The following is a 13,861-nucleotide window of genomic DNA, read 5'->3' as shown; positions in this document are numbered from 1 at the left end:
TGAAATTCCATATATTACATATATGTACATGTGAATTTCCATGAATTAAATATATGTACAGGCCAGGGTTCGAACCCAGAACCTTCTCACTGTGAGAAAACTGTTCTAACCACTGTCAACCAAGCCAGCCCATGAATAAATCATCGTATAGTAAGGTATAAAAGTGTCAAAAAAACGTCATAGTACAATAAGAGATAAAAAAAGAAAAAAAAAATCCAAAAAACGTCATAAGGGATGAAACGTTATAGTATAATAAGGCATTAAAATGTCAAGCTGGAAGTAGCTGGGAAGAACCCACAAAGAAACATAGAGAACATGCTATTTCCACATAAAAGGGCCCCATGGCCCAGGATTCAAACCAATGACCTTGTCATTGCAAGGCATCAGCCTTAACCATTACACCATGAAATCAACCGTACTGTAGTGGGGCATAAAAATGTGAAAAAGGTCATAATATATAACTACTGATATATGCACCATAAAAACGTGAAAAGGTCATAATATATAACTACTAGTATATACACCACAAAACCACCCATACCATATGAGGCAGAAAAACGTGTGAAAAGGTCATAGTATAGTAAGACATAAACAAGTCAAATAATGTCATAGTATAGTAAGAGATAAAAAAAATTCAAAAAACGTCATTAGGGGTGAAACGTTATAGTATAATAAGGCATTAAAATGTCAAGCTGGAAGAACCCACGAAGAAACATAGGGAACATGCTATTTCCACACAAAAGGGCCCATGGCTTAGGATTCAAACCAATGACCTTGTTATTGCAAGGCAATAGCCCTAACCATTACACCATGAAATCACCCATACTTCATTTAGTATGGCATAAAAACATGAAAATAGGTCATAATATTATGAGACATAAAAGCATCACAAAATGTCATAGTATAGTATGGAATAAAACGTCATAGTATGGTACGGCATAAAAAGGTAAAAAAACATCATAGTATAGTAAGGAATAAAAAATGTTACAGCACGGAATGGAATGATTTGAACCAATGACCTTGTGATTGCAAGGCAACAGCTCTAACCATTACACCATGAAATCACCCACATAGCTTGGGAGAACCCACGAAGAAACATAGGGAACGTGCTATTTCCACACAAAATGGCCCTCACTCATGATTCGAACCGATGACTTTGTTATTGCAAGGCAATAGCACTAACCACTACACCACAGATCACACATACAATAGTAAGGCATAAAAATATCAATAAAGGTCATAGTAAAGTAGGCCATAATGGCATCACAAAATGTCACAGTATACTATGGCATAAATATTCATAGTATAGTAAGGCATATAAGTGTAGAAAAAAAATCAATAGTATAGTAAGGAGTGAAAACATCAAAAAACGTCATATTATAGTATAGAATAAAACGTCAAGAAACGTCATAGTATAGTTAGGCATAAAAAAGTCAAAAAACGTCATAGTATAGTTTGGCATAAAAACGTAAAAAAAACGTCATATTATACTGTAGCATAAAACGTCATAGTATAGTATGGCATAAAACGTCATAGTATAGTAAGGCATAAAAGTGTCAAAAAAAGTCATAGTATAGTAAGGCAAAAAAAAATATTAAAAAACGTCATAGTATAGTATGGCATAAAAAATTCAAAAAATGTCATACTATAGTATGGCATAAAGACTTCATAGTATAGTAAGGCATAAAAACTTCAAAAATCGTAGAATAGGATGGTAGGATTCAAACCAGTGACCTTGTGATTGCAAAACAGCAGCCCTAACCATTACACCACGAAATTCACCCACACCATTTCTGGCAGAAAAACGTGTAAAAACATCATAGTATAGTATGGTATAAAAACGTAAAAAAAACGTTATATTATACTATAGCATAAAATGTCATAGTATAGTATGGCATAAAACATCATACTATAGTAAGGCATAAAAGTGTCAAAAAAGTCATAGTATAATATGTCATAAAAACGGCAAAAAACGTCATAGTATAGTATGGCATAAAAACGTAGCATTGTAAGGCATAAAAACTGCAAAAAACGTCATAGTATAGTATGGAATAAAATTGTCAAAAAAAGTCATAGTATAGTAAGGCATAAAAACACAAAATAACGTAATAGTATAGTATGGCCTAAAAGTATCAAAAAAAGTCATAGTATAGTTAGGCATAAAAACGTCAAAAAACATCATAGTATAGTATGGAATAAAACGTCATAGTATAGTAAGGCATAAAAGTGTCAAAAAAAGTCATATTTTGTATGGCATAAAAACACCAAAATAAGTAATAGTATAGTGAGGTATAAAAACGTCAAAAAATGTCATAATATAGTAAGGCATAAAAACGTCAAAAAACATCATAGTATAGTATTGGATAAAACGTTATAGTATAGTAAGGCATAAAAATTAAAAAAAAAAGTCATAGTATAGTAAGGTGTAAAAACGTAAAAAAACATCATAGTATAGTATTGGATAAAACATCATAGTATAGTTAGGCATAAAAGTGTCAAAAGAGTCATAGTATAATATGGCATAAAAACATTGTAGCATAGTAAGGCAGAAAAACGGCAGAAAACGTCATAGTATGGAATAAAACGTCATAGTATAGTAAGGCATAAAAACATCGTAGAATAGGATGGTAGGATTCAAACCAGTGACCTTGTGATTGCGAGGCAGCAGCCCTAACCATTACGCCACGAAATCACCCACACCATTTTTCTGGCAGAAAAACGTGTAAAAACATCATAGTGTAGTGAGACATAAACGCGTCAAAAAAAACGTCATATTATACTATAGCATAAAACGTCATAGTATAATATGGCATAAAATATCATATTATAGTAAGGTATAAAAACGTCAAAAAACATCATACTATAGTATTGGATAAAACGTCATAGTATAGTTAGGCATAAAAAGGTCAAAAAACATCATAGTATAGCATTGGATAAAAGTCATAGTACAGTTAAGCATAAAAACGTAAAAAAACATCATAGTATAGTATTGGATAAAACGTCATAGTATAGTTAGGCATAAAAAGGTCAAAAAACATCATAGTATAGCATTGGATAAAAGTCATTGTACAGTTAAGCATAAAAACGTCAAAAAAAATCATAGTATCGTATTGGATAAAACGTTATAGTATAGTAAGGCATAAAAATGTTAAAAAAAAAAGTCATAGTATAATATGGCATAAAAACGTCAAAAAACGTCATACTATAGTATGGCATAAAAACGTAGCATTGTAAGGCATAAAAACTGCAAAAAACGTCATAGTATAGTATGGAATAAAATTGTCAAAAAAAGTCATAGTATAGTTAGGCATAAAAACGTCAAAAAACATCATAGTATAGGGTGATTTCGTGGCGTAATGGTTAGGGCTGCTGCCTCGCAATCACAAGGTCACTGGTTTGAATCCTACCATCCTATTTAACAATGTTTTTATGCCTTACTATACTATGACGTTTTATCCAATACTATACTATGACGTTTTTTGCCGTTTTTATGCCTTACTATGCTACAACGTTTTTATGCCATACTATACTATGACGTTTTTTGAAGTTTTTATGCCTTACTATAGTATGATATTTTATGCCATATTATACTATGACGTTCTATGCTATAGTATAATATGACGTTTTTTTTGACGCGTTTATGTCTCACTATACTATGACGTTTTTACACGTTTTTTGCCAGAAATGGTGTGAGTGATTTCGTTTTCGGTTTGAATCCTACCATCCTATTCTACGATGTTCTTTGACGTTTTTATGCCTTACTATACTATGAAGTCTTTATGCCATGCTTAGTATGCCATGTCAAAAAACATCATAGTATAGTATAGTATAGTATGGCATAAAAACACCAAAAAACGTAATAGTATAGTATGGCATAAAAACGTCAAAAAACATCATAGTATAGTATGGCCTAAAAGTATAAAAAAAAATCATAGTATAGTAAGGCATAAAAACGTCATAGTATGGTATGGTAGAAGGCATAAAAATGCCAAAAAAGTCATAGTTTAATAAGTTTAAAAACACCAAAAAACGTAATAGTATAGTATGGCCTAAAAGTATAAAAAAAAATCATAGTATAGTAAAGCATAAAAACGTCATAGTATGGTATGGTAGAAAATGTCATACTATAGTAGGGCATAAAAATGCCAAAAAAGTCATAGTTTAATAAGGTATAAAATCGTCATTAAATGTCATAGTATAGCATGGCATAAAAAGGTCAAAAAACATCATAGTATAGCATGGCATAAAGACTTCATAGTATAGTAAGGCATAAAAACGTCAAAAAACATCATAGAATAGGATGGTAGGGTTCAAACCAATGACCTTGTGATTGCAAGGCAGCAGCCCTAATCATTACGCCACGAAATCACACACCATTTCTGGCAGAAAAACGTGTAAAAACATCATAGTTTAGTGAGACATAAACGCATAAAAAAAAACGTCATATTATACTATAGCATAGAACGTCATAGTATAATATGGCATAAAATATCATACTATAGTAAGGCATAAAAGCGTCAAAAAAGTCATATTATAGTATGGCATAAAAACGTTGTAGCATAGTAAGGCATAAAAACGGCAAAAAACGTCATAGTATAGTAAGGCATAAAAATGTAAAAAAAAAAAAATGTCATGGTTAAAAACGTCATAGTATAATATGGCATAAAAAAGTCATGAAACATCATAGTATAGTAAAGCATAAAAGTGTAAAAAAAAAGTCATAGTATAGTATGGTATAATATCGTCAAAAAACATCATAATATAGTAAGGCATAAAAACGTAAAAAAACATCATATTATACTATAGCATGAAACGCCATACTATAGTAAGGCATAAATGTGTCAAAAAAGTCATACTATAGTAAGGTATAAAAACGTCAAAAAACATCATAGTATAGCATTGGATAAAACGTTATAGTACAGTTAAGCATAAAAACGTCAAAAAAAGTCATAGTATAGTATTGGATAAAACGTCATACTATAGTAAGGCATAAAAGTGTCAAAAAATGTCATAGTATAGTATGGCATAAAACGTCATACTATAGTAAGGCATAAAAGTGTCAAAAAAATTAATATTATAGTAAGGCATAAAATTGTCAAAAAAAAGTCATAGTATAGTAAGGCATAAAAACACAAGATAACGTAATAGTATAGTATTGCCTAAAAGTATCAAAAAAGTCATAGTATAGTAAGGCATAAAAACGTCAAAAAACATCATAGTATAGTAATGGATAAAATGTTATAGTATAGTAAGGCATAAAAACGTATAAAAAAAACGCCATAGTATAGCATTGGATAAAACGTCAGAAAAACATCATAGTATAGCATAAAACGTCATACTATAGTAAGGCATAAAAGTGTCAAAAAAAGTTATAGTATATCAAAGGATGAAAACATCAGAAAAACGTCATAGTATTGTATGGCCTAAAAGTATCAAAAAACGTCATAGTATAGTATGGCATGAAAACTTTGCAGCATAGTAAGGCATGAAAACGGCAAAAAATGTCATAGTATAGTATGGATTAAAACGTCATAGTATAGTAAGGCATAAAAGTGTCAAAAAAAAGTCATAGTATAGTAAGGCATAAAAACACAAGATAACGTAATAGTATAGTATTGCCTAAAAGTATCAAAAAAAGTCATAGTATAGTAAGGCATAAAAACGTCAAAAAACATCATAGTATAGTATTGGATAAAACGTCATAGTATAGTTAGGCATAAAAAGTCAAAAAACGCCATAGTATAGTATGGCATAAAAACTTCAAAAAATGTCATAGTATAGCATAAAATGTCATACTATAGTAAGGCATAAAAGTGTCAACAAAAGTCATATTATACTCAGGAATAAAATTGTCAAAAAAAGTCATAGTATAGTAAGGCATAAAAACGTCAAAAAACATCATAGTATAGTATGGAATAAAACGTCATAGTATAGTAAGGCATAAAAGTGTCAAAAAAAGTCATAGTATAGTATGGCATAAAAACACCCAACAAAATTAATAGTATAGTAAGGTATAAAAACGTCAAAAAATGTCATAATATAGTAAGACATAAATACGTCAAAAAACAACATAGTATAGTATTGGATAAAACGTCATAGTATAGTATGGCATAAAAACACCAAAAAACGTAATAGTATAGTATGGCCTAAAAGTATCAAAAAAAAATCATAGTATAGTAAGGCATAAAAACGTCAAGTATGGTATGGTAGAAAATGTCATACTATAGTAAGGCATAAAAACATCAAAAAACGTCATAGTATAGCATGGCATAAAAAGGTCAAAAAACATCATAGTATAGCATGGCATAAAGACTTCATAGTATAGTAAGGCATAAAAACGTCAAAAAACATCATAGAATAGGGTGGTAGGATTTAAACCAGTGACCTTGTGATTGCAAAGCAGCAGCCCTAACCATTACGCCACGAAATCACTCACACCATTTCTGGCAGAAAAACGTGTAAAAACATCATAGTATAGTGAGACATAAACACGTCAAAAAAAAGTCATAGTACAGTATTGGATGAAACGTCATAGTATAGTAAGGCATAAAAACACAAAATAACGTAATAGTATAGTATGGCCTAAAAGTATCAAAAAAAGTCATAGTATAGTAAAGCATAAAATTGTCAAAAAACGTCAAAGTATAGTATTGGATAAAACATCATAGTATAGTTAGGCATAAAAAGTCAAAAAAAGTCATAGTATAGTAAGGCATAAAAACATCAAAAAACGTGAAAGTATCGTAAGTCATCAAAACGTCAAAGTATAGTATTGAATAAAACGTCATAGTAAAGTTAGGCATAAAAAGTAAAAAAAAAAGTCGTAGTATAGTAAGGCATACAAACACCACAAAACGTCATAGTATAGTATGGCATGAAAACGTCAAAAAACGTCATAATATAGTAAGTCATAAAAAAACGTCAAAAAACGTCATAATATAGTAAGGCATAAATGTGTCAAAAAAGTCATTTTATAGTTAGGAATAAAATTGTCAAAAAAAGTCATAGTATAGTAAGGCATAAAAACACCAAAAAACGTCATAGTATAGTATGGCATAAAAACGTCAAAAAACGTCACAGTATAGTATTGGATAAAACGTCATAGTATAATTAGGCATAAAAACATCAAACAAAAGTCATAGTACAGTATTGGATAAAACGTCATAGTATAGTTAGGAATAAAAAGTGAAAAAACGTCAAAGTATGAGGCATAAAATTGTGAAAAAACGTCATAGTATAGTATGGCTTGAAAACGTCAAAAAACGTCATAATATAGTAAGTCATAAAAACGTCAAAAAACGTCATATTATACTACAGCATAAAACGTAATACTATAGTAAGGCATAAAAGTGTCAAAAAAGTCATAGTATAGTATGGCATAAAAACGTCAAAAAACGTCATAGTATAGTATTGGATAAAACATCATAGTATGGTTAGGCATAAAAAGTCAAAAAACATCAAAGTACAGTATGGCATTAAAACTTCAAAAAATGTCATAGTATAGCATAAAACGTCATACTATAGTAAGGCATAAAAGTGTCAAAAAAAGTCATAGTATACTAAGGAATAAAATTGTCAAAAAAACATCATAGTATACTAAGGAATAAAATTGTAAAAAAAAAGTCATAGTATAGTAAGGCATAACAACACCAAAAAACGTCATAGTATAGTATGACATAAAAACGTCATAGTATAGTATGGCATAAAAACGTCAAAAAACGTCACAGTATAGTATGGTATAAAAACGTCATAATATAGTAAGGCATAAATGTGTCAAAAAAGTCACAATATAGTAAGGTATAAAAACGTCAAAAACGTCATAGTATGGTATGGCATAAAAACGTCAAAAAACGTCAAAGTATAGTAAGTCATCAAAACGTCAAAGTATAGTATTGAATAAAACGTCATGGTATAGTTAGGCATAAAAACGTCAAAAAACGTCATAATATAGTAAGTCATAAAAACGTCATAAACGTCATAGTATAGTATGGCATAAAAATATCAAAGAACATCGTAGAATAGGATGGTAGGATTCGAACCAGTGACCTTGTGATTGCAAGGCAGCAGCCCTAACCATTACGCCACAAAATCACTCACACTGTTTCAGGCAGAAAAACATGTAAAAATATCATAGTATAGTGAGACATAAACGCGTCAAAAATGTCATAGTATAGTAAGAGATAAAAAAAATTTCAAAAAACGGCATTAGGGATGTAACGTTAAAGTATAATAAAGCATTAAAATGTCAAGCTGGAAGTAGCCTGGGAGAACCCACGAAGAAACATAGTGAACATACTATTTCCACATAAAATGGCCCCTCACTCAGGATTCGAACCGATGACTTTGTTATTGCAAGGCAATAGCACTAACCATTACACCAGAGATCATCCATACCATAGTAAGGCATAAAAACATCAAAAAACGTCATATTATAGTATAGGATAAAACGTCAAGAAACGTCATAGTAACATCATAATATAGTAAGGCATAAAAACGTCATAGTATAGTATTGGATGAAACGTCATAGTATTGTAAGGAATAAAAATGTCAGAAAAAAACGTCATAGTATAGTGAGGCATAAAAATGTCAAAAAACGTCATAGTATAGTATGGCATAAAAACGTAAAAAAAACGTCATATTATACTATAGCATAAAACGTCATACTATAGTAAGGCATAAATGTGTCAAAAAAGTCATATTATAGTAAGGTATAAAAACGTCAAAAAACGCCATAATATAGTAAGGCATAAAAACGTATAAAAAAAACATCATAGTATAGTAAGGTGTAAAAACGTCAAAAAACGCCATAGTATAGTATTGGATAAAACGTCAGAAAAACGTCATAGTATAGCATAAAACGTCATCCTATAGTAAGAGATAAAAGTGTCAAAAAAAGTCATATTATATCAAAGGATGAAAACATCAGAAAAACGTCATAGTATTGTATGGCCTAAAAGTATCAAAAAACGTCATAGTATAGTATGGGATGAAAATGTTGTAGCATAGTAAGGCATGAAAACGGCAAAAAATGTCATAGTATAGTATTGGATAAAACGCCATAGTATAGTATGGCATAAAAACTTCAAAAAATGTCATAGTATAGCATAAAATGTCATACTATAGTAAGGCATAAAAGTGTCAACAAAAGTCATATTATACTCAGGAATAAAATTGTCAAAAAAAGTCATAGTATAGTAAGGCATAAAAACGTCAAAAAACATCATAGTATAGTATGGAATAAAACGTCATAGTATAGTAAGGCATAAAAGTGTCAAAAATAGTCATAGTATAGTATGGCATAAAAACACCAACAAAATTAATAGTATAGTAAGGTATAAAAACGTCAAAAAATGTCATAATATAGTAAGACATAAATACGTCAAAAAACAACATAGTATAGTATTGGATAAAACGTCATAGTATAGTATGGCATAAAAACACCAAAAAACGTAATAGTATAGTATGGCCTAAAAGTATCAAAAAAAATCATAGTATAGTAAGGCATAAAAACGTCATAGTATGGTATGGTAGAAAATGTCATACTATAGTAAGGCATAAAAACATCAAAAAACGTCATAGTATAGCATGGCATAAAAAGGTCAAAAAACATCATAGTATAGCATGGCATAAAAAGGTCAAAAAACATCATAGTATAGCATGGCATAAAGACTTCATAGTATAGTAAGGCATAAAAACGTCAAAAAACATCATAGAATAGGATGGTAGGATTCAAACCAGTGACCTTGTGATTGCAAGGCAGCAGCCCTAACCATTACGCCACGAAATCACTCACACCATTTCTGGCAGAAAAACGTGTAAAAACATCATATTATAGTGAGACATAAACACGTCAAAAAAAACGTCATATTATACTATAGCATAAAATATCATACTATAGTAAGGCATAAATGTGTCAAAAAAGTCATATTATAGTAAGGTATAAAAACGTCAAAAAACGTCATAGTATAGTATTGGATAAAACGTCATAGTATAGTTAGGCATAAAAACGTCAAAAAAAAGTCATAGTACAGTATTGGATGAAACGTCATAGTATAGTAAGGCATAAAAACACATAATAACGTAATAGTATAGTATGGCCTAAAAGTATCAAAAAAAGTCATAGTATAGTAAAGCATAAAATTGTCAAAAAAAAATCATAGTATACTAAGGAATAAAATTGTCAAAAAAAGTCATAGTATAGTAAGGCATAAAAACACCAAAAAACGTCATAGTATAGTATGGCATAAAAACGTCAAAAAACGTCAAAGTATAGTATTGGATAAAACATCATATTATAGTTAGGCATAAAAAGTCAAAAAAAGTCATAGTATAGTAAGGCATAAAAACATCAAAAAACGTGAAAGTATCGTAAGTCATCAAAACGTCAAAGTATAGTATTGAATAAAACGTCATAGTAAAGTTAGGCATAAAAAGTAAAAAAAAAAGTCGTAGTATAGTAAGGCATACAAACACCACAAAACGTCATAGTATAGTATGGCATGAAAACGTCAAAAAACGTCATAATATAGTAAGTCATAAAAACGTCAAAAAACGTCATAATATAGTAAGGCATAAATGTGTCAAAATAGTCATTTTATAGTAAGGAATAAAATTGTCAAAAAAAGTCATAGTATAGTAAGGCATAAAAACACCAAAAAACGTCATAGTATAGTATGGCATAAAAACGTCAAAAAACATCATAGTATAGTATTGGATAAAACGTCATAGTATAATTAGGCATAAAAACATAAAAAAAAAGTCATAGTACAGTATTGGATAAAACGTCATAGTATAGTTCGGCATAAAAAGTGAAAAAACGTCATAGTATAAGGCATAAAATTGTGAAAAAACGTCATAGTATAGTATGGCTTGAAAACGTCAAAAAACGTCATAATATAGTAGGTCATAAAAACGTCAAAAAACGTCATATTATACTACAGCATAAAACGTAATACTATAGTAAGGCATAAAAGTGTCAAAAAAGTCATAGTATAGTATGGCATAAAAACGTAAAAAAACTCCATAGTACAGTATGGCATTAAAACTTCAAAAAATGTCATAGTATAGCATAAAACGTCATACTATAGTAAGGCATAAAAGTGTCAAAAAAAGTCATAGTATACTAAGGAATAAAATTGTCAAAAAAACATCATAGTATACTAAGGAATAAAATTGTAAAAAAAAAAGTCATAGTATAGTAAGGCATAACAACACCAAAAAACGTCATAGTATAGTATGGCATAAAAACGTCATAGTATAGTATGGCATAAAAACGTCAAAAAACGTCACAGTATAGTATGGTATAAAAACGTCATAATATAGTAAGGCATAAATGTGTCAAAAAAGTCACAATATAGTAAGGTATAAAACGTCAAAAAACGTCATAGTATAGTATGGCATAAAAACGTCAAAAAACGTCAAAGTATAGTAAGTCATCAAAACGTCAAAGTATAGTATTGAATAAAACGTCATGGTATAGTTAGGCATAAAAACGTCAAAAAACGTCATAATATAGTAAGTCATAAAAACGTCAAAAAACGCCATAGTATAGTATGGCATAAAAATATCAAAGAACATCGTAGAATAGGATGGTAGGATTCGAACCAGTGACCTTGTGATTGCAAGGCAGCAGCCCTAACCATTACGCCACAAAATCACCCACCCCATAATCATAGTATAGTGAGACATAAACGCGTCAAAAATGTCATAGTATAGTAAGAGATAAAAAGAATTTCAAAAAACGGCATTAGGGATGAAACGTTAAAGTATAATAAAGCATTAAAATGTCAAGCTGGAAGTAGCCTGGGAGAACCCACGAAGAAACATAGTGAACATACTATTTCCACATAAAATGGCCCCTCACTCAGGATTCGAACCGATGACTTTGTTATTGCAAGGCAATAGCACTAACCACTACACCAGAGATCACCCATACCATAGAAAGGCATAAAAACATCAATAAAGGTCATATTATAGTATAGGATAAAACGTCAAGAAACGTCATAGTAACATCATAACATAGTAAGGCATAAAAACGTCATAGTATAGTATTGGATGAAACGTCATAGTATTGTAAGGAATAAAAATGTCAGAAAAAAACGTCATAGTATAGTGAGGCATAAAAACGTCAAAAAACGTCATAGTATAGTATGGCATAAAAACGTAAAAAAAACGTCATATTATACTATAGCATAAAACGTCATACTATAGTAAGGCATAAATGTGTCAAAAAAGTCATATTATAGTAAGGTATAAAAACGTCAAAAAACGCCATAATATAGTAAGGCATAAAAACGTCAAAAAACATCATAGTATAGTATTGGATAAAACGTCATAGTATAGTTAGGCATAAAAAGTCAAAAAACGTCATAGTATAGTGAGGCATAAAATTGTCAAAAAACGTCATAGTATAGTATGGCATAAAAACTTCAAAAAATGTCATACTATAGTATGACATAAAACGTAATACTATAGTAAGGCATAAAAGTGTCAAAAAAGTCATAGTATAGTATGGCATGAAAACGTCAAAAAACATCATAGTATAGCATAAAACGTCATACTATAGTAAGTCATAAAAACGTCAAAAAACGTCATAGTATAGTATGGCATAAAAATATCAAAGAACATCGTAGAATAGGATGGTAGGATTTGAACCAGCGACCTTGTGATTGCAAGGCAGCAGCCCTAACCATTACGCCACAAAATCCCCCACACCTTTCCAGGCAGAAAAACGTGTAAAAATATCATAGTATAGTGAGACATAAACGCGTCAAAAACGTCATAGTATAGTAAGAGATAAAAAAATTTTCAAAAAACGGCATTAGGGATGAAACGTTATAGTATAATAAAGCATTAAAATGTCAAGCTGGAAGTAGCCTGGGAGAACCCACGAAGAAACATAGTGAACATACTATTTCCACATAAAATGGCCCCTCACTCAGGATTCGAACCGATGACTTTGTTATTGCAAGGCAATAGCACTAACGACTACACCACAGATCACCCATACCATAATAAGGCATAAAAACATCAATAAAGGTCATAGTAAAGTAGGACATAATAGCATCACAAAATGTCACAGTATACTATGGCATAAAAATTCATAGTATAGTAAGGCATATAAGTGTAAAAAAAAAATCAATAGCATAGTAAGGCATAAACACATCAAAAAACGTCATATTATAGTATAGGATAAAACGTCAAGAAACGTCATAGTAACATCATAATATAGTAAGGCATAAAAACGTCATAGTATAGTATTGGATGAAACGTCATAGTATTGTAAGGAATAAAAATGTCAAAAAACGTCATAGTATAGTATGGCATAAAAACTTCAAAAAATGTCATACTATAGTATGACATAAAACGTAATACTATAGTAAGGCATAAAAGTGTCAAAAAAGTCATAGTATAGTAAGGCATAAAAAGTCAAAAAACGTCATAGAATAGTATGGCATAAAAACTTCAAAAAACGTCATAGTATAGTATTGGATAAAACGTCATAGTATTGCAAGGAATAAAAATGTAAAAAAAAACGTCATAGTATAGTGAGGCATAAAAACGTCAAAAAACGTCATAGTATAGTATGGCATAAAAATGTAAAAAAACGTCATATTATACTATAGCATAAAACGTAATACTATAGTAAGGCATAAAAGTGTCCAAACAAGTCATAGTATATTAAGGAATAAAATTGACAAAAAAAGTCATAGTATAGTAAGGCATAAAAACACCAAATTACGTAATAGTATAGTATGGCCTAAAAGTATCAAAAAAAGTCATAGTATAGTAAGGCATAAAAAAGTAAACAAACGTCATAGTATAGTATGGCATAAAAACGTCATAAAACGTCATGGTATAG

At 30.2% G+C, this 13,861-nt stretch overlaps 1 protein-coding gene across 4 annotated transcripts in view; it reads left to right on the top strand.

Moving 5' to 3' along the window:
• tns2a (tensin 2a) overlaps window positions 1-13,861 on the top strand; it is a 65,295-nt gene that overhangs the window by 45,204 nt on the left and 6,230 nt on the right. The gene's annotated exons all lie outside the window — the stretch shown is intronic.

The sequence above is a fragment of the Seriola aureovittata genome, chromosome 9, assembly GCF_021018895.1.
Source record: "Seriola aureovittata isolate HTS-2021-v1 ecotype China chromosome 9, ASM2101889v1, whole genome shotgun sequence".
In the NCBI taxonomy this organism is placed as follows: domain Eukaryota; kingdom Metazoa; phylum Chordata; class Actinopteri; order Carangiformes; family Carangidae; genus Seriola; species Seriola aureovittata.
The sequence above is the reverse complement of the archived record's forward strand: the minus strand, read 5'-3'. Positions and strand labels throughout refer to the sequence as shown.